General features: G+C 42.2%; 1 long non-coding RNA gene across 2 annotated transcripts in view; it reads right to left on the bottom strand.

Moving 5' to 3' along the window:
• LOC143442943 (uncharacterized) overlaps window positions 1-19,028 on the bottom strand; it is a 72,996-nt gene that overhangs the window by 27,841 nt on the left and 26,127 nt on the right. The window contains exon 3 of one of the 2 annotated variants that reach the window (XR_013111566.1): window positions 3,321-3,390. The exons of the other annotated variant lie outside the window; for it this stretch is intronic. This is a non-coding gene — a long non-coding RNA (uncharacterized LOC143442943). The remainder of the gene's footprint in view (window positions 1-3,320; window positions 3,391-19,028) is intronic. 2 annotated transcript variants of the gene reach the window in all.

Raw genomic sequence — 19,028 nt, forward strand, 5'->3', positions numbered from 1 at the left:
TGAGGTAGGTAGATTTTTGGTTTTTGTTATTTTCAATATGTCCTTTTGGTAATTTCAAATCAATCTAGTAGCTTCCAATCAGATTTTTTAAAAACTGGAATGGCTGGCTGACTAGAGAAGGAAAAGGGTTGGGGGAAGGGCAGGAAAGGGAAAAAATGGAGGAGGTGAAAGGGGTGGGGTGTACTTCAGGTACTAAAGGTATTTGACTTTGTGAATTCCTTATTTGTAATGTACGGCCCTGTGAGTGAACTAGCATATGTTGGCACTGACGGACAATATAAAATCATTGCTAACCACACTGTCTGTCATTACAAGATAATTATTAAAACATTAGAATGAATTGAGGGGAAAACGTAATATACATGGCTAAAATTATGTAAAAAAAAAAAATCAAAATAGGTCAGAAGGACAACAGAATGTTACAGAGAAGCAGAAAGGTAACCACGGGGCACTGAAGGAGATGGAAGGAAATGTCCGGCCAGGCACTGGCAGATCTTAAACCCTCAGAGGCTGCTGCCCCAGAGAAAAACCAGGACTACGTGTACATTTGCTCATTTGCAAAAAAATTTTTAGTCTTATGACATCAGAAATTCCATAAGGTGAGGCAAGTAGAAATTCTTCCTTTAAAAGAACTGAGGCCCAGGTTACTAAGGTGGCTCTGTGGGTAAAGGTGAGGGTCACCAAGCTGGATGTCCGGAATCTGATCACAGGGACCAGCATGGTAGGACAGACCCAACTCCTTCCAGTTGCCCTTTGACCTCTACATGTGTCATGTGCATCATGGTATGCGTGTACACACACACACACACACACATACATACACACTAAGTAAAAATATAATATCAAAATGTTTCAAGTGAGGTTTGAGGATTTAGGTGAGTTGCCCAAGGTCAAATTACATGTCAGTGTTAGAAAATAAATTTACATCTTCTAACACAAAGCACATATTTTATGTCATTGCTTTGTTTTGTTTTTCCTGTGTACTTAGAGTCACAGGCTGAGTCATCCTGCTTCCTCCTCCCCACCCATACCCCACCCCCCACCCTTACCCCACCCCCCCACCCTTACCCCATCCCCCACCCTTACCCCACCCCACCCCACCTCCTATTATCCTTAGCCACCCTGACATCTAAACCACAACTTCTCCCACTGTCCAAATGGGCTTTCAGGTTGCTCAAATCAAGGTGTGCCTTTATCTCTGACACATCTTTTGAAAGAATGAGGCTAGAACTCTCTTGCTATATTCTGCCTGGTGTAGGCTGTGCACCACCTCAACCAGGCTAGGTATCAGGGAGAAGTTAATAAACTTAGTAGAAGACCAAGAGTTGTCAAAGTGATTGGTAAAAGTGGGAACTTTTATTTCACACCATCAAGTATTTATTGGCTGCCTTTGCTGGGAAAGCACAGTAAAAAGCACTGTAGAGTTTACAGCTGAAGGAGCAGACAGGTGGGCAATCAACATACATGCATGGCCGAAGTGGATGAAGCTGACTTGAATTGGGAGGTGCAGACTGCGGGGCCAGGAGTGATGACTGGGGGTGAGAGAGGGGTCCCTGTAAAGGCAGCTAGCAGGACAAGCCTTGAAAGCCCTCAAGAACGCCATCAGTGGAGGCTCTCTTGTCAGCAGTTCCATTTGCAAGACTCATCACCGATTTCCTGGGGCATGGAGATCAAGAGCAACAGAGATTAACGGGGCCTTGCTTGACTTCCAGACCTCTGCTAATGTCTAGGTTGGAAAGAGACCAAGCAGCTGGGAGTCAGAGGTTTACCCCAAGGCCCGCTGCACAGACCACGCAGTGGTCAGTTCAGAGGTGCAGCAGAAGCCTCGCCGTTGGCTTGAGGGAATGAGTCAGGCAATATCTATTCAGGGTTTAGATTATGCCAAGGAGAAGCCCTAATCTGTGGGTATATGGAACAGGAAGAAATGGCTTAGCCTGGCAGATCCTCCCCCAATAAGTCACAGTCATGTGGCCCCCCCAGTCCTCAGAGCATTGGGCAGCACCGGCTGGAGGCTGTGCTCAGCATTGTTGGGTTGGCAGGACTGCTGCTCCTACCCACAAGTTGGCAGTTTTCCTAGTTGCAAGACATTCCTCACAATTCAGCCAATGGCTCAGTGGGCTGAACCTCACAAGCAAGAAGAACCCATCCACTGAGTTTTGGTTAATGCAGGCCAGTACATGATGTGGGGCTTCACTACCTTCTTCCCCAAGAAATACCAACATGACTGCAGCACCTGTTTATTCTGGGAGGACCTTCAGAGCTAAAGTCTTGGCTGTCAGAGCCTCTGATGTCCCCAAGTCCCCTGATCAGTTTATGAAAGGCAAACAAAACCTGTTCATGTAAAGACTGCTTCTTGCCAAGCTGCCAGGCACCAGCTGAGAGGGTTTCCGTGCCTTGCTTCGGGCCAGCAGGAGCGTGCTGAGTATCAGGATCTAGTCACATCTTCCTTCACTTTCTAGAAGCCTCAGCAGCACTTCTATGGGTCCCTTCTGTCATTACCCACCAACTGAGTCAGCTCTTAGGATGAAATACATGTTTCTGAACCGCTCATGGGTATGAGTTTTATGAACTGCTCTTCCCTGCACCCCACCCAGGCCTTAGCTTCCCTCTCTCCCCAGTGGAGACAAGTGGATTATTCCCATATGAAAAGTAGAAATACTGAGGGCAGAGAGGAATCAAATATTCCCAGTCTAAGCCAATAAAGGGGAAGCAGGATGACCTTCCATGTGCTTTGATTAGAGCTCCTGTTTCCTAGAGCCCGTCTTTGTATAGTTTTGAGCAAGTTACTTCCCTACTCTGGGCCATATTTTGCCCATCACTAAAATAAGGAGTTTGAACTAGATGCTACTTAGCTTTGATATCCCCTCCCACCAGCCCTCACACATACAAAGACCCTGCAATGTTGCTGGGAAACAACAGTCAAACTGAGATCTGCAAACACATAGGAAATATCATTTACTGCCCAGGATGGATTGCGTGCATCAGACCACTTCTTGGTTTCTGTTGGGAATTAACTCTGTTCCAGTCTGATAAGTATGTGTCACACACACACACACACACACACACACACACACACAAATGTTTATCCTAGCATTGTGATCTGAGCATAAATTATTTTCTTTTAATAATTATGAAGAAAGTCAAGATTGCCATCCTGAGGAAGCCACTATCGCTTCCATTTGAGCATGCTTCTGAGAGAGAAGAAGGAAACGGACTTACTCCCAGAAAGCCACAGAGCTTTGCCAATGGGTCACAGAGTAGACTCCTTGACATGTAGTCTTTGTGCTTTCCAAATCCAATAAGAGGACACAATTACTCACCTCACTCTTTTCTTCCTACTCCTTGAGGGAGATCAGACAGGTTTTCTCCATTGTGAGATGAGTGTTCCCTCTGAAAATGACAATGAAGGAGGAGTCCTGGGTCTGTCGACATGAGTCCAATATTAACCAGGCATGATAAAACCTCTTGGACAACACACCCAGTGCTATGCAGCAAAGAAGGGGAATTCCCATCCAAGTTAGGACCCAAGGAAAGCAAGATGAAGTCAGGCCACAGAAAAAAAGGAAAGGAAGTTTCCTACAGGATGACAGAAGCCTTTGCAGTCTTTGAGTTTTCTTACAAGCTTTCCCTGGGATGGGTAAGTCTGTTCTGCACAGCCGGGCTGAGGGCTATCTCAGCTCTAACTCAGTTCTTGAGCAGCTGGAGTCAAAGTGGCCAGTTGGCTTATAGCCAAGTTTATCTTCAGTAGGGCTTCTTCAGTCACCGAGTGAACAAGAGCATGCCCTATGTCATGTAGGGAAAAGGAATCATCTTCAAGAATCTCCCTTGAGACCAAGTGCTAAGGAGGCAGTGACCCTGCCTTTGAAATATGTAGGCTATGCCAAGGCAGACTCAGAACTGATCTTTCCCACATCAGGAAATGATTCTTGGAGGGCTCGGCCTCTAGTGAGTAATTTTCCCCAAGAAGTGAATTTGAACTCTATTTTATCTCTAGCTGAAAATATCTACAGACCAAACTAAGGAGAGCTGGCACTAAGCAAGAACAAGAAAGAAGCTTCTAGTTCAGCATGATACAGACTGACTCGAACACTCCACAATTACACTGGGGCCATGTTCCCAATGGGGGCACTCAGCTTGAGAGGAAAATAAGGCAACCAATGCTAAGAGGGGCAGCCAAATGAGTTTCTGGCCTAGGCACTGCCTACTGTGAAAAGCCAAGCTCTGTTTGGAGGTTTAAGAAAGTTGAGCCTGCACTATATTATATCCTTTCTCTTCCTCCTCCTCCAGGGGCACATGCTCTCAGAAGCAGAATATCCCCAAATCTAGGAAATTGGTGACAGGGTGGCTCTAGAAATTTTTCTGATCTTTTCTGGGGGGTCGTGGGTACACAAGAAAGGATAAAATAAAATGTTTGGCCAACCAAAAAAAAAAAAAAAAAAAAAGGAACTTGAAGTGATCACAAGAAGATGGACAGTAGGTGCAGAGTCCTCATCCTTCTGGCCCAGGATTTTGAGAACATCTAATATGATGAGAACACAGTCCTGGGCTCTTCTTGTCCTGGCAGAAATGCTAAGTTATCTTGGCACATCAGCCACAGCCTCTTGCCTTTCCTCCTGGTGATGGGGACATGCCTAGTCACCCTTACCAGTCCCACTGAAGCTGTCTGAAAACACCTACTTCCAAGTCAGCCAGCAGCAAGGGGTTCCAGCATGGCATGTGTCTGAGAGTACAGACACGTGGCCAGGCAGTACAGAAGACCCTCACTGGAGCCACCATATTGAAGTATAGAACAAGTCTCCTCTTCCAGATATGGTCAAGGAAAAAGAAAAGAAAAGAAAAAACTAGCCCAAACATTTATGAGGAACAAGCATGTACTGGGGTGATGTTTCATCCTAGGGGGGGCTGGCAAGACCAAGGCCTGAACTGACAATAGACACAGCACAGAAGTATACTTCAGAAGAGGATCTGCTAATATACATGTGTAGCATCTATGAACACACTCTGGAGACCAGGAGCCCCTTTCCCCAACAGGATTTCCCCCAGTCTGCAGAATGTCACATTCTCAAATGGCTCTAACAGCTTTTCAATCTTGGTTTTTAAAATTCTATGAACTATGAGGTTCCTCCCTCTCTTTGCAGATAAGGAAGCTTGAGCCTGTCACACCCTTGGCATCTGTGGAGCATCAACCACGTAGAGAGCAGCATGACATAGTGATCAACAGGCAGTATGATATAGTGGCCAACAACACCTTCCCCAGACACAGTATCTCACTCATTACCAGCTCTTGGCTGGGGGAGTTACCAACCTTTTTGAGCCTCCACTGTGCAAAATGAGTATAAAAAAAAAAATCTATCTGGCCTCATTAGGTTGTTCTGAAAATTAAATAAGACAAACAAGTAATACATACATTAAATGAAAATATAACATGTAGCCTGGTCTTCAGTCCATAGTAAACCACTGCTCAGTCACATTGGTGACAATTGGACTCACTGTCATTAAGCAGAATACCAGCTAGCTGTGTGATCCCCTTCTAAACTTTGTCTCCTTGTACTTCAGTCCCCTGCTTGTAAAGCAGCCTGGGTGGCTTGGGTCTTCAGATCTAGCCTTCTGTGACTCTAATACACATCAAAGCCCAGTACAAAGTATCTAAGATATCACTCTCCAACAAAATCTTTTTGAACACCCTTGAGCTGACCAACAGCATCCTAGAACAGACACTTCCTGTAAGACTGCAGAGCTAAGACAGTGGGCGAGCATGATGTGGATGCCCCAGCAGATGAGATGGAACTTCTGGTAGAGGTACACCGAGCAGAGCTCTCTAAACATTGCTGGTTCCTAGAATGGAGGATTCAGTGTTACCTGGGAGCTATTCAAAGAAGCAAGTGATGGGCCTCCCCGACCTGGTAACTCAGAGGCTCTAGAGTGAGGGCCACAGAAGCCCATGTTGGAACAAGCCTGTTAGTGTGTAACAAGCTTCACTGATTTGAACACAGAACTACCACTGAGACAGAACGCCCCTACGACTGGGAATCATCCCCACCATCTCTTAGCTGCCTACGTCTTCCATCTAAGCAGCAACATGGGGTACTCTCTAGCAGCTGCCCTGCCCTGTGGTGTCAGAGTGACAACTGGCTAGAGGCTGTAGCCTGGTCCAGTCCAAGAAGATCAGATTTCTACACTGCCACCCCATTCTTTCCTCAGATGGTTCTCACAGCCGTGTAGAGCCAGATCCAAAGAACACTAACCAGAGACCCCCACAGGAAGTCTGAGAAGCAGAATTATTTCAAGAAAGACCAGAAACATGAAGACACCCTGAGGAACCTAGTGGGAAGAGAAGTGTTTATGAAGAGCAAACAAGTGGCATTGTATCCCCAGCTTCAGGTATTGGATGTCCCCCTAACCCATACTTCAATTACAAGTAGTCTGTACTCAGAGCTGTATACGTCTAACAGACCACCCTGCTTAGCTAGTTGGGAAGAAGCAAATCAAAGAATGTGTTTTACTTTTGTTTTGTGAAAGTTGACATTTCCCCTCTAGATTAGGAGGGTCTTTTCTAGATGTGGATAAATTTCCAGCAGGTCTCATGCCCTGTTGGAGTAGAGAATAAGCCCAAGGATTCTAGAAGCAAAGATGCCAGGCAGCCCAGTGCTCTCAAGACCTTCAGAGCAAATTTGTTTCCTCCATCACAGTCTTCCTTCAACTTCAACTCCTACTTCATTACCTGCCTTAGTGAGAGTTTCCATTGTTGTGAAGAGACACCAGGACCAAGGCAACTCTTAGAAAGAAAAGCATTTAAATAGGACTGGCTTACAGTTTGAGAGGTTTAGTCCCTTGTCATCATGGTAGGAACCATGGTGCTGAGGAGCTGAGAATTCTACATCTTGATCCCCAAGTAGCAGAAGATTTGCTTCCTCAAGGTCTCTTCTGCTCTGGATGAAGCTTAAGCCCACCCCCACAGAGATATACTTCCTCCAATAAGCCACACCTACTCCAACAGGGCAACACCTCCTAATAATGCCACTTCCTATGGACCAAGCATATTCAAACCAACACGCTGCCCATTCTGTCTCATGGCCTGGGATGAAGGTAAAGAAGCTAATATTGGAACCTTGGCTAACACCAGGCAGCCTCCAGCTGATGACCCCACACAGTAGGCTCTAAGTCTTTCTCAGCAAGGTAGGGTGACCCTCCAACCCAACTAACACTTTCTGAGCTCCAGGCACTTAGAAACCTTGGGGCCACAGCTGTTTTTGTCCATCCTCACCTTTTCCTATACTCACTGACATTCCAGAGAAGGGAGAAATAGGTGAGGGTGTCAGAAGAGTGAATCTTGAGGTGATAGTATGGTAGAATACAAAACTGAGAGAGTGAATAACTAGGTCCCTGGGGGTCAGGGCAAGACCTGGGAAGAAAAGAAATCAAGAAGCTTCTTCTGTTCTAGCTAGACAGCACAGCCATCATGTGATATTTCTACAACACTGATCACCTAGCTCTGAATTTGTAGACAAGTTGATAATTAATACAAAAGAGAAGTTGGTAATTCTCTTCCCCAGAAGCTGTTGGAAGTCCCCCTTTAACAATTTACCTGACCCTGTCCCCATCCCCTGGACAGCTGTCTTAGGAACTGATCTCAACTCTAGGGTAGAAAGTAGGCTAAGATGTTTAACTTAAGACTAAATGAGCAGTTTAAGCCACTAGTGACTGTGAAGGCCCCTTCTCCATCAATTCTTATCCAATCTTGCTTCACTTCCCTCCAGATGTTCTGAAACACTTGAACCAAAAATGCAGTGACCATTCAACTGTGTTTCACATCAAGAATGAAGCCTCCACAGTCGGTTAGGGGAGCAAACTGTTGTTGACCGGCCCTATGCTCTCCGGGTGAGCTGTTGATTCTAAGAGAAGTCTTAAACTCAGAAGGACAAGTGGCTAGCAAGGTCTGGATGCTAGCTGAGAATCTTCACATGCTGCCATCTCTCCTAACACTTTACACTTTCAAGAGAAAAACGTGTCCTGGAATCTCTTTCTCCTGCTCTGCCTCTCTTCCTCTCTCCTTCCATCTTTCAACACTCCTTATTTATGTATCTACTCTTTCTTTCCCTTTTTCTCAAAAACCAGACAACTTTGTCTAGGAGGAGTGAAGTCATACGAATTCAAGTCTCAGGGCTTTTCTGTATCCCTTCCTCTTATAAAGGAAAATGACATTCTGGGGCAAGAAAAGCTAATAAAGTCCTGGATCTTTGATGGTAGTGATACAGCAGCACAAACAAATTATAGTGTTCAGAAAGTTTGAGAGACTGGAAACCATGCACAGCGTATAACACTAAATTTGCCTGTCAAGAGTTTTTTATTATTATTCCTGCTTGTTTCGTTTTATTTTCCTCTTAAGCTGTTGTTTGTGGCGATTTGCCTCACTATAGGAGGTTTTGGCTCCAAGATACTGATTTACAACTTCGATCGTCAGCTGACAAACATGCCCTTACAAAGAAAAAGCTTCTCTATAACAGGGATTTCAAATTTTCCTAAGTCATAACACATCAACCGGAAAGTGAAGAGTTTCATTCACAGGAACCAATTCATCTGAAATCACAAAGTTGTTTTTATAAAGAAAGGGGAAAAGGGAGTAAAGGGAAATTTTAAACATGAATACAGAACCTGTAGACTGGACTACGGTAGCTCTCTGGCTTTGAGTTTTCTCATTTTACCTCTTGTTTATATCCCAGGTTAACTCTTGTCTTCCTCTGCCCATGGTGCTTTCTCAGGAATGATATAGATGACGTTCAAGCCTTGACAGAACTCAGCAGGTGAACCTATAGGCCTCACAGCTCTGCCGAGGTCTGTTGGTTGCTTATTGTTACTGGGCAGTATTTGAGCCCTGTGATAGCTTTCAAATTTTCACAGAACATGAGACACTTCAGCATTCACATTCAAAGTGGATAATGCCTCAAACACATTCATTACCAAATGGATAATAACTACAAATTTAATATGGATAAGCCAAGATTAGAGATACCACCATCTTCTTCTTTGGTGTTCTGTTGCTTTGATAAAACACCAACCAAAACAACTTCTGGAGGGAAAGGGATTTATCTTTTGCTGTGTTGTTTTGCTTCGTTTTGGCTTAAAGTCCATCCTGGATGGAAACCAAGGCAAGAACCAAGGCAGAGATCCTGAAGAAACACTGCTTCTGCTTTGCTCTCAGGCCCATAGTCAGGAAGCTTTCTTACACAGCCCAAGCCTAGAAAATGATACCACCCACAGTGTGCACAGTTAGCAATCAAGAAAATGCTTTACAGACATACCCCTAGGCCAATATGATGCTGAAAATTCTTCAATTGAGGGTTCATTTTCCGAGGTGTGTCAGGTTGACACCAAAATCATACATATCTACTCTTTTAACAAGAGTTCTATTGAATTCTTTCTACTGCTGGGGAAAAAAAAATATTTGAATTAAAAATTTAGCTCAAAGATGATTCCCAAGTTATTTACTTTGAATAAACTTTAAATGTATCCTTGTTGAAATGTTCAATGTATTCCTGGAAAGTAAAGCCTTTAGCATTACTAGATTGGTTGTTAGGTTTTTTTTCCACATAAACTCAAGCAATGGACTTGGGAGACATTTTTCAGGCAAAGACCATGGCTTCTGATTTATTTAGAAAATCAAATATTTTCTCAAATGAAATGCTTATCAAAAAACGTGAAAAAAGCAAAAAGCAAAACAAAACAACAAAAAAACAAAAACCAAAAAACATGTTATTTGGCGCCCTCAAAGTGGCAAGGAGAAGCATTGCACTCAGTCCGATGTGTTAGACAGCAGCACCTAACGGTAGAATCAGGAATTGCAGGCTAGCTCTCTCAGGCACTAGACACTGCCTGGGAGAGAAGAAACCTAACAAAGAGAAAGGTTTTGAATTAAGAAAAGGGACATTCTCTAAAGGAAAAAAAAAGTATTTTCTTAACATGGAGTAGGAGAGATAAAGGAAGCAATAAAAAAGCCTACATAATTGATTATGAAATAAACATCACTTTCATGTAACATTTTCAACTTATTGTGTGGTGACCTATGAATATCCAAGTAACATTTTGTACAATCAGTTGAAGAAAAAAACGAGATTTGATAGAAGGCCAATTTTACTAAGTGGCCCCGATTTTATAAAGTAAAAGATACTGATATAATCAATTACTCATGAAAACAGGGAGACAGACCAAGGACAGTGCAGAATCATACAGAAGCTACTTTATTTCAATCTGACTTAGGAGTGATACAAAGGCTGAATTGTAGTGCACAAAGGAGCTGTCAAACCCACAAAAAAATTAGTAATAAAAATCAGTGTAGTTATTTAGACTCCTAAAAATTAGTGGCTGCCTTTATGTTTTTTAAGAGGCTTTGTCAGCCCTTACTAATGCACACAATCATACAAACAAGCCATCATAGACGAAAAGGCAAGCCTGGAGAGTAGCATTTTGTCGCTCACCTACTGTTGGCTCGGTGAAACCAAGCTTAAGTAGCTAACATACCAGTAAAACTGTTCGAAACAGTGTGTGGATATAAACAGACATGCTCTCACTCTGACTCTGTGTCTGGCGTCTCCTCTGCATTAGTTGTCAACCAGAGAGTCAGAAGTAAAGAAAGGCAATCTCTAACTTCCATGAGGAAGCCGTGAAGAAACACAGCTAGATTATAAGGGTCTGTGCCGGGGCATTTTGCAGGCTACAGAACACAGCCTGAAACCTTTTCATTTTGAGATAGCTTTGCCTTCTCCTAAATTGTAGCCCTGTAGTTACAGCAATGCAAGTCTGACTTATTTACTATCTTGCAGATGACTGAAAGAAAGAAGTGCAACTAGATAGGCATGATAAATAGATTAATTTGAATGTTATTTAACTCAATAATATGGGTTACTTCTAGGTTACAAAATATAGCATCAGTTTCCATAGTCTTCACTCCTCGTTTCACTATTACTGAGGATGGGGAATCCAGACAGATGGGACAGTATTATATGTATATATGTGTATATACACATACTATATATAGTATGTATAGCATAGTAGTATGTACAGTATATATGTGCATATATAGTGGGACTCTGTTTTGGGGTCAAAGGAGGATGTTGTCAGGTTGGGGGTCTCATTAGAAGCTCATCTTGATGACTCACAAGTCAGCTACTAGCAACCAGCTCCTTGGTGTGAAGACTGCACATTCCTCTCCATCATCACCGTCCATCCCTGTCCGAGGGCAGTTCCCAATGTCCCAAGAGAGAATGTTGCAAGGCAGGGGTCACAGTCACATGCTAGAGCTGTAGAGGCATGAGTCACACACCTCTCACCACCAGTGACACAGTCACTGAGAGAAGTGATCCAAGAGCACCAGAACTCCAAGGGGGCAAGAGAGTCACACAGGGTATGAACAGTGGGAAGTGAGAACCATGTGTGCAGCCTTGAGGCATATCTACACAGGCTACTAGAAACCTAACTCCAACCTAAAGGCAGCAGTTACAAGAAGAAAGATTCTAAGCTTCATCTTAATCTATTCACAGCACCTTTTTACAAAAAAAAAAAAAAAAAATAAGCACATGCTCTGCTCTGAATAAGTGGAAGTGAATATATATATATGCTATATATACAGTATTATATGTATATGTGTGTATATACACATACTATATATAGTATATATAGCATAGTAGTATATACAGTATGTGTGTGCATATATATATAATTATGTACTAGAGAATAAAACAGAACTAGCTCATGGAATGTATGCTCAGCTAGAAAGAGCTAGAAAATAAATATGCATATATCCTCAGAGAGAGCTTGGAAATGGTTGTGAAGGCGCACTATACTTTAACATGCAAGAAGTTCTGAAATCTATTCACTCTGCCCTCATCACATAAGCTGTTAGGGCTTGAGTCTGAAACACACCCCACATCATCATGTTTCAAGTGTATACTTCTGAGTTTGTGGTGAGACTCTGAAGACTGAGAGGCCATTAGGAGGTACCATTGGCTGGCTTGTGAAATACAGTCCCATGACTCTGCCCAGCACACTCTACTTTGACTCTACCCCAATAGGAACATGCTTCTGGCCTCATGTTCCTGCTACCATGAACACTCTACTCTGTTTTCTCTGCTGTGATGGTTAGAATCCCCTGAAACAGTCAAAATAAATCCCTTAAACTGGCTTTTCCAGGTGTCTCAATCACCATGTTATAGGAGTACTCTGATACGGGAGTGCAATGGCCGGCCGACTCAGCTGCATCAATTGTCACTGCTGACTGTGACACCTAAGTGAGTCAGCTCACTAAGGATTTTACAGTTGCAAAGTGGGGGAAGGGCTGGAATAAATGGTCTGCGGCCTCTTCTGTTAAAAAAAAAAATAGTAAAAGCCAGTGTATTAATTGTTATTAAAGAACCTAACTTTGAAAAAATTACATCCTTCATATTAAAAATAGTATAGGCAAATCCATGACAAAGGAGCAAATGTTTTTCTTAGATCCCTTCTCAGGCCAATATAATTTACTCTCTACAACAGATAGCTTTGTCAACTTGATACAAGCTAGAATCATTTGTGAGGCGAGACCCTCAATTGAGAAACTTCCTCCATAAGATCCAGCAGTAGGAAATTTTCTTAATTAGTAATCAATGGGAGAGGTCCCAGTCCATTGTGGGTGGTGCTCTCCCTGGGCTGGGGGTCCTGGCTTCTCAGAGAAAGCATTCTGAGTATGCCATGAGGAACAAGCCAGGAAGCGCACCCTCCATGGCCTCTGTATCAGCTCCTGCCTCCAGATTCCTGCCCTGATTGAGTTTCTATTTGGACTCCTTTTGATGGTGAACAATGATGTAGAATCATAAGCAAAATAAATCCTTCTCTCCGCCATGTTGCTTTTAGTCATGATGTATGTATCATCACGTAATAGTAACCCTAACTAAAACACTCTTCTTTAGCCGATAGCAAATAGATTTCCATTTATTAAAATTAATTTCCTGTGTGTTGGTGTTAAAGTGAATCCTGTGACGGGTGGTGCCCTCTTCATTATGTCAAATGCTTGTCTTTTGTATTCCAACTTCAATCAGTGACTGGGTGATAAATGCTGTGGGCAAAGATGTATACAGTTTATAAGACATGCCAGGTAGTATTCCTCCTGGATTCTTCTGTTTTCAGACCATACACAATAAGTACTCAGACCAAGAGAAAGAAGCACTAATGCCAACCCTGTAGAGAATACACACCCATAAATATGCAGCTGAACCACCTAGACTGAACAGAATTCGCCTCACATTATCATCTCCCCAAAACATCGCATCACAGAAGAGAAAAAAAAAAAGGTTTCAGGGTATCCCTACCAGCTACCAGCATGTCAGTGTGATCAAAACTGCAGTACTAGCTGACCTGTCCTTGGTGGCAGTCACTCAGCAAGCTGCACTCGATCATCTTTTATTGCATATCTATGTTTTGCTATCATTTAACCCTTTATATGAATTTATGCTGATGGAAATACTAGCATGAGTCCATTACTCCACTCATTTTACACACAAAAGTTGATATGTAACCATCCCAGAGAAAATGCACTAGTGTCCAAATCAGAAACCATTGTATCTTCTGGTTTCTTACAGATATCTGATAGAAGTTCCGCAAACCTCCAACACTATTGGAATATAATTTAATTCTTTTTTTAATTACTTGGAACTTTTTCCCCAGATTTTTTTTTCAGACTTAGATTATTGGCTTGGTTGATTAATTGAGAAAAATAAACATCATTCCATTTGCCTACATATTCTGAAAATCAGATTGTTTAGGAGGTTTAGTATGATTGTTTTTCCATACATATATATTTTCTAATGTATATATTTCTATTGGCTAATAAATGTCTCTATGACTGATACTAAAATCCTTGATAAATTAAATCACTTTGAATATTCCATTTTAATCATCATCCTTTTATAGTGTAAGGAGAACTTCCAACTTGGTATTTAAATCTTGAGTTTCCTCAAAACTATTCTTTAATCAATCATACAACTATGATAATTGGAAAAAAAACACATGGTTCCAGGATTTAGGATCTTAGGCAAATGATTATCAACCTTAACTTTTCCATCTGTAAATGGGTATATCTCACATACTTGATGGGAAGAAGACATGGAAATAGTACACATGTGAGCAGTCTGCACTGTGGCCTGCTGTGGTTCCTGCCTCCTGGTATATAAGAAGATTATGAGTCAGAGTGAATAAAGGCCAATCTGTATGACCCATAAAACATAGCGACTTCCAAGTTCTTCTCAAATAGCAAGTAGAAAGTTAACTTGGGAAGCACACTCGCTATTATTCTCTCTACTACTACACACAAGTAAACCTCTTTTTGTCCAGTTCGGTGCAAGATCTGTAATTACAGTGGAAAACAAAACAGAGCTTAAAGAACATAGAAGATAACCATGACAACAGACAACAGAGCAAACAAGTGTCGTACAGTGTGATGAGCGCCGTGGCATGCGCCGTGTCGTGCGTGTGGACTGCAGGTACTCTCAGATCCTGTATCAAGGGTAACTCTCATATTCTGGAAGGTTACAGATGGTCACCAAGAAAAAAACCTTCCAAAGCTAAAAGGCAGTTGAACTGGGACAAATGAGTCCTCGGTTATTCAGCAAACCTGAAATTTGGCATTGGTACCAACTGTTCCATTCATTCTTTTACTTAGGTTTTGTGGGAATCTATTATATACCAGGAACTGTTCCAGGTTCTGGAGAGTCATCATGAACAGAGACTCCAGAGTCAGTCTCTTTCCTTCCTTCCCTCTCTCCTTCTTCCCTATCTCCCTCCCTTCCTTTCTTTTGTCTTGTTTTGTGCTCTCCCTATGTAGTCCAGGCTGGCCTCAGACTAGACACTCTCTTGCCACGGCTTCTCAACAGCTAAGTTTATAGCAAGCTCACCTACCTGGATTATTCTTCTCTTTTAACATGTTTAGATGTATTTTTTTTTTTATGTCTTTGAAATTTTGACTGCATATATGCCTGTGTACCACATGACTGCAGTGCCTGGGGAGGTCAGAAGAGTACTTTTAACTGCCAAGTCATCTCTCTAGCCCCACTTGGCTTGTTCTTGAAGGAGGCAGAGACCTGTACTAACCAAAGCAGTAAAGTAATAATGGTTCAAAGAACAGATATTAAGTCAGCATAAAAGATTAAATTCACACTCTGGATAATACTGAATTTGTGACTTTGGGTAAAATTTGTACCCTCTCTGTGCATGTTTCCTAAAATGTGACAACAGTTTGTGCCTCCTGAGTGGTTGCAAAAAAGTGAGTTCCTGCCCATGCTGCACACAGAACCCGGTAACTGAGAGCTGGCCCTGGGTCCCCAGTGAGCATGCCTAAGCCCTGGATTTCATTTGGATTCACCCTCTGCTCTTCCAAGTTGAAGAAAAGATACAAGTTTAGATTTCAAGTACAAGTGATCCTCACAAAGTAGGCCATCTCTGTCTCCACAGAAGGTTGGCATGTTCAGAAATGTACTGCTTGAATAATTCTGAAGTGTGTGTTGCAGACACACAAACGTTCTAACCATGCTGCCAGCAGAGGCATGTCCGTCTCAGACATCCTTCAAGCTACTTTTTCTACACAGTCCCAGGCAGCCTGTTGAGAAAGACAATTCTGAGTGTCCTAGATTGCGTCCTATAGTTGTAATAAAGCCACTTGCCAATAGCAACTTGGGGAAGAAAGTTTACCAGACAGACCAGAAGACAACTTCACCAGACAGTTTACAGTCCACCAAGAATAAAAGTAATAATAGGAACTCAAGGTAGGAACCTGAAGACAGAAACAGAAGTGGAAGCAATGGAGGAGTACAACCTACCTGCTAAGTCTTCATGGCCAAAGCATCATGGCTTGCTTTTCACTATTTTCTTATACAACCCAGGACCACTTGCCCAGTTATCACTGCCTAAAATGGCCTGGGGTCTCCCAACCATTAATCAAGAAAATGATGCCACAGACTTGCCTACAGGCAGTCTGATGGAGACACTTTCTCAGATTTGCCTACAGGCAATATGATGGAGACATTTTCCCAATTGAGATTTCTTCTTCTCAGATGACCTTAGGTTGCCTCAAGTTGACAAAAGTCAAACCAGCACGTTTAGGATAGTAAAATTTCAGGAGGAAAAAAGAAAATGCATGTTTGCTTAAATACAACCTGAGGGATAGTTTTCATTGAATCAAATATTTTGAATGAATAATACAAATAATAAGCTTTGAGACACTGAACTTTTGAATAAAAAGACAAGGAGTGGATGGTTCCTCAAATATATTCACCACTGTAGATCTTCTAAACAATGATTTTATATTCTGGAGACCAGCTGCATCTAGAATGGTTCCAGAAGAAGCCAAGGATCACAAAAATCATCCACTCTGAAGATGGCAAGGACCTCTAAGGTCCACTCTGCCATCAACTCAGTCCTGTTTTCCCAGCATACCCCCAGAGCCTTTCAGAAGCTAACTTGTAGATGATTTCAGCACACTTACCCTACCACCAGCACCCAACAAAACCTTCCCACCATCTCACAAAGCCTCTGGTAGGTAATTTGTTCCCTGATGTTCAGCCAGTTTTGTCTTCTCTTAGCTTCATGCCCTTATTCATCGGCATACCAAGGCAGGTTTAACATGGCTTCTCCTGTCAGCATAGACTCTTCATCAGATTAATTATGCCATTGGCAACTTCAGCCAGCCATGTTCACAGGGTCTCAAATTATAGCATTTAAGGACATAAATGCCTCATCTAGAAGTCTGCAGTAACAATGCCAGACATGGGGAAGAAAGACAATAAGGAAGCAATAAAAAAAAAAAAATGTCCACTGCTGCCCCGGGTTCATATGCTCAGGGTGACAGTGGTTAATACGTTTCCTTTTCCCTAATGTTCTTCCCCTTTTCTAGGTTCTTTCTGGCTTTGAGGAGATCAAGGAGAGACATTCACAACACCCTGCCTTAGACAGTATGTCACACTCCATGACCCACTACAGTTTTTCAGCATGGAACACAGGGCTGTTCTGGTTCCTGATTGTCCTGGAGTTAGAGAGAAGAGCATGTGACTTTAAATTGTCCTTATTTGTCTATAACTGAGGGTTCTGATCTGTGTATGACTCCAAAGATAGTAGCCACAGGTGTATATGTGGGATGTGTGTATGTGCCCACACGTGTGAGTGTGTAAAATCACTTTTTGCTTTGTGTTTTGCTGCTGTTTTGTGTCATGAGTAGTGACTATTAAATATTTTTTTGCCACATCTTAAAATAAAAGTTTTATCACAGCCCAGTGTATTGCGCATGTGCCTATATGCACATGGGTATATAAAATTGTATACATAAGAAATTTTAAAAACCAAATTTCAGATTATTTTCCTCCTTTTGAATTATTTTAAAATGCTTTAAACCCATTAAGTTGCTCTTACAATTCACCATTAAGCCAAAATCAAAAGTTTGAAAACTTGAAAGAGTGTAGATACACTGACCCCACACAGGACTGATGTCTGATTTTGTCCTCTGGTCTTGTCTTCAAGCTGATAAGTGGCCAGTCCCTTGGGGTCCTTATCCCACCTAGAAGCTAACTATGACGAGCAATGTCTGATTTCCTGACATTAGCCCCAGAACAGAGGAAGAGGAAGACAAAGAGGCCAGGATGCTGAAGACAAAGGTCATGCTTCTTCACAGGAACTACGGCAAGGGACAGTGTCTGGAAGAGGCTGGTTTTATGATCAATTTCTAAGGAAAGAACTGGGAACCCACATCAATGGACACATCTCAGAAAGGCCTAAGTACTGTTTACTGTATAATAATGAAAGTTATCAGGGCCCCTCGATAAATATTTCTTTTTGAGACTTTTCTATTCCCTCAGAGTTTACTTTAATCACATTATATGTGAGAACTCATAAAAGTTATCAAAAAGCTTTATGCATGGTACATTTCTTTTAAACCTTTTTTTATTTTCTTATTATCTCAATGCCTCTAAACAAGTTGAGTAATAATTCTGCTAGAACATTTCTTCTTTGGGAAAAAAGAAAGATGTTGTTTGGAGACAGAAAGAATGAATTGTGTGAGGTCAAATCAGAACACTGGAGATGAGACAAGGTGTCACATTCTAACACTGGGGAAGATTATACTAATGGATGAGGAATTGGCTATATTTTAATATTTTGAGGAAGTATGGTCACTGTAGATGTCAGACATTTGTTTTACCTTGGAAGAAATGTTATGCCACGTGCTGTTTAAGAAATATCTAGCATGCTAAGTGTGCTTTACCAGCCTTGCTGCCTCGATGAACTATACAGGAAAGCACCAAGAGGGTCAGCATTTAAAACCTACCTGTCTGCATGGGCTCCACACTGGTGACAATCAACACAGAAACTAGGAGGAACACAGTTCCTCACCCCTCAGGACTTTAACTCCTGATCTGGTGCCAGGTAACACATCCTTCTAGCATTTGGTCAACAGCCACACAGAAGACCCTGGGTAACACCCACTCACACCCTCACAGACTCAGCCTTACTCTTAGCTTTTCCACACTTATAAGAGTCACACAAACAAAGTCTTTGTTCGACCTTAAGTTTTCCACTGATGCCAACATGCAAATGTGTTTATTAAATCAAAAATATTACTTAACCATCACAACTTCAGTAGAAACTCAGGTGAAGAGAAACCTGTTAGAGGTAGGGAGAGAGAGGAGAAGAAATGAATGACTAAGGCAAGTCTAGATAGAAGACATCTGTGGGACATCTCATATAAGACAAGTTACACTGAGATTATATCTTTCTGACTATTTTAAATAATGCTAATTTTCTTCCATTAATTTTTTGAGCTTTGATATATATATGCATGCATGTAATTTTAAAAATGAGCTAGCTCCTACCTCGAGGCCACACTCTCTACCAACAGCCATCTCACTCAGCTCCTCCAAACCACCAGCTCTGGCGCATTGGCTGGGAACACCAAGAACTGCGCTCCCTCTTCTCTGACCAACCACCCAAGGCTAGCTCTGCCAATATCCACCCCGACTGTG

The sequence above is a fragment of the Arvicanthis niloticus genome, chromosome 7, assembly GCF_011762505.2.
Source record: "Arvicanthis niloticus isolate mArvNil1 chromosome 7, mArvNil1.pat.X, whole genome shotgun sequence".
Classification (NCBI taxonomy): Eukaryota; Metazoa; Chordata; class Mammalia; order Rodentia; family Muridae; genus Arvicanthis; species Arvicanthis niloticus.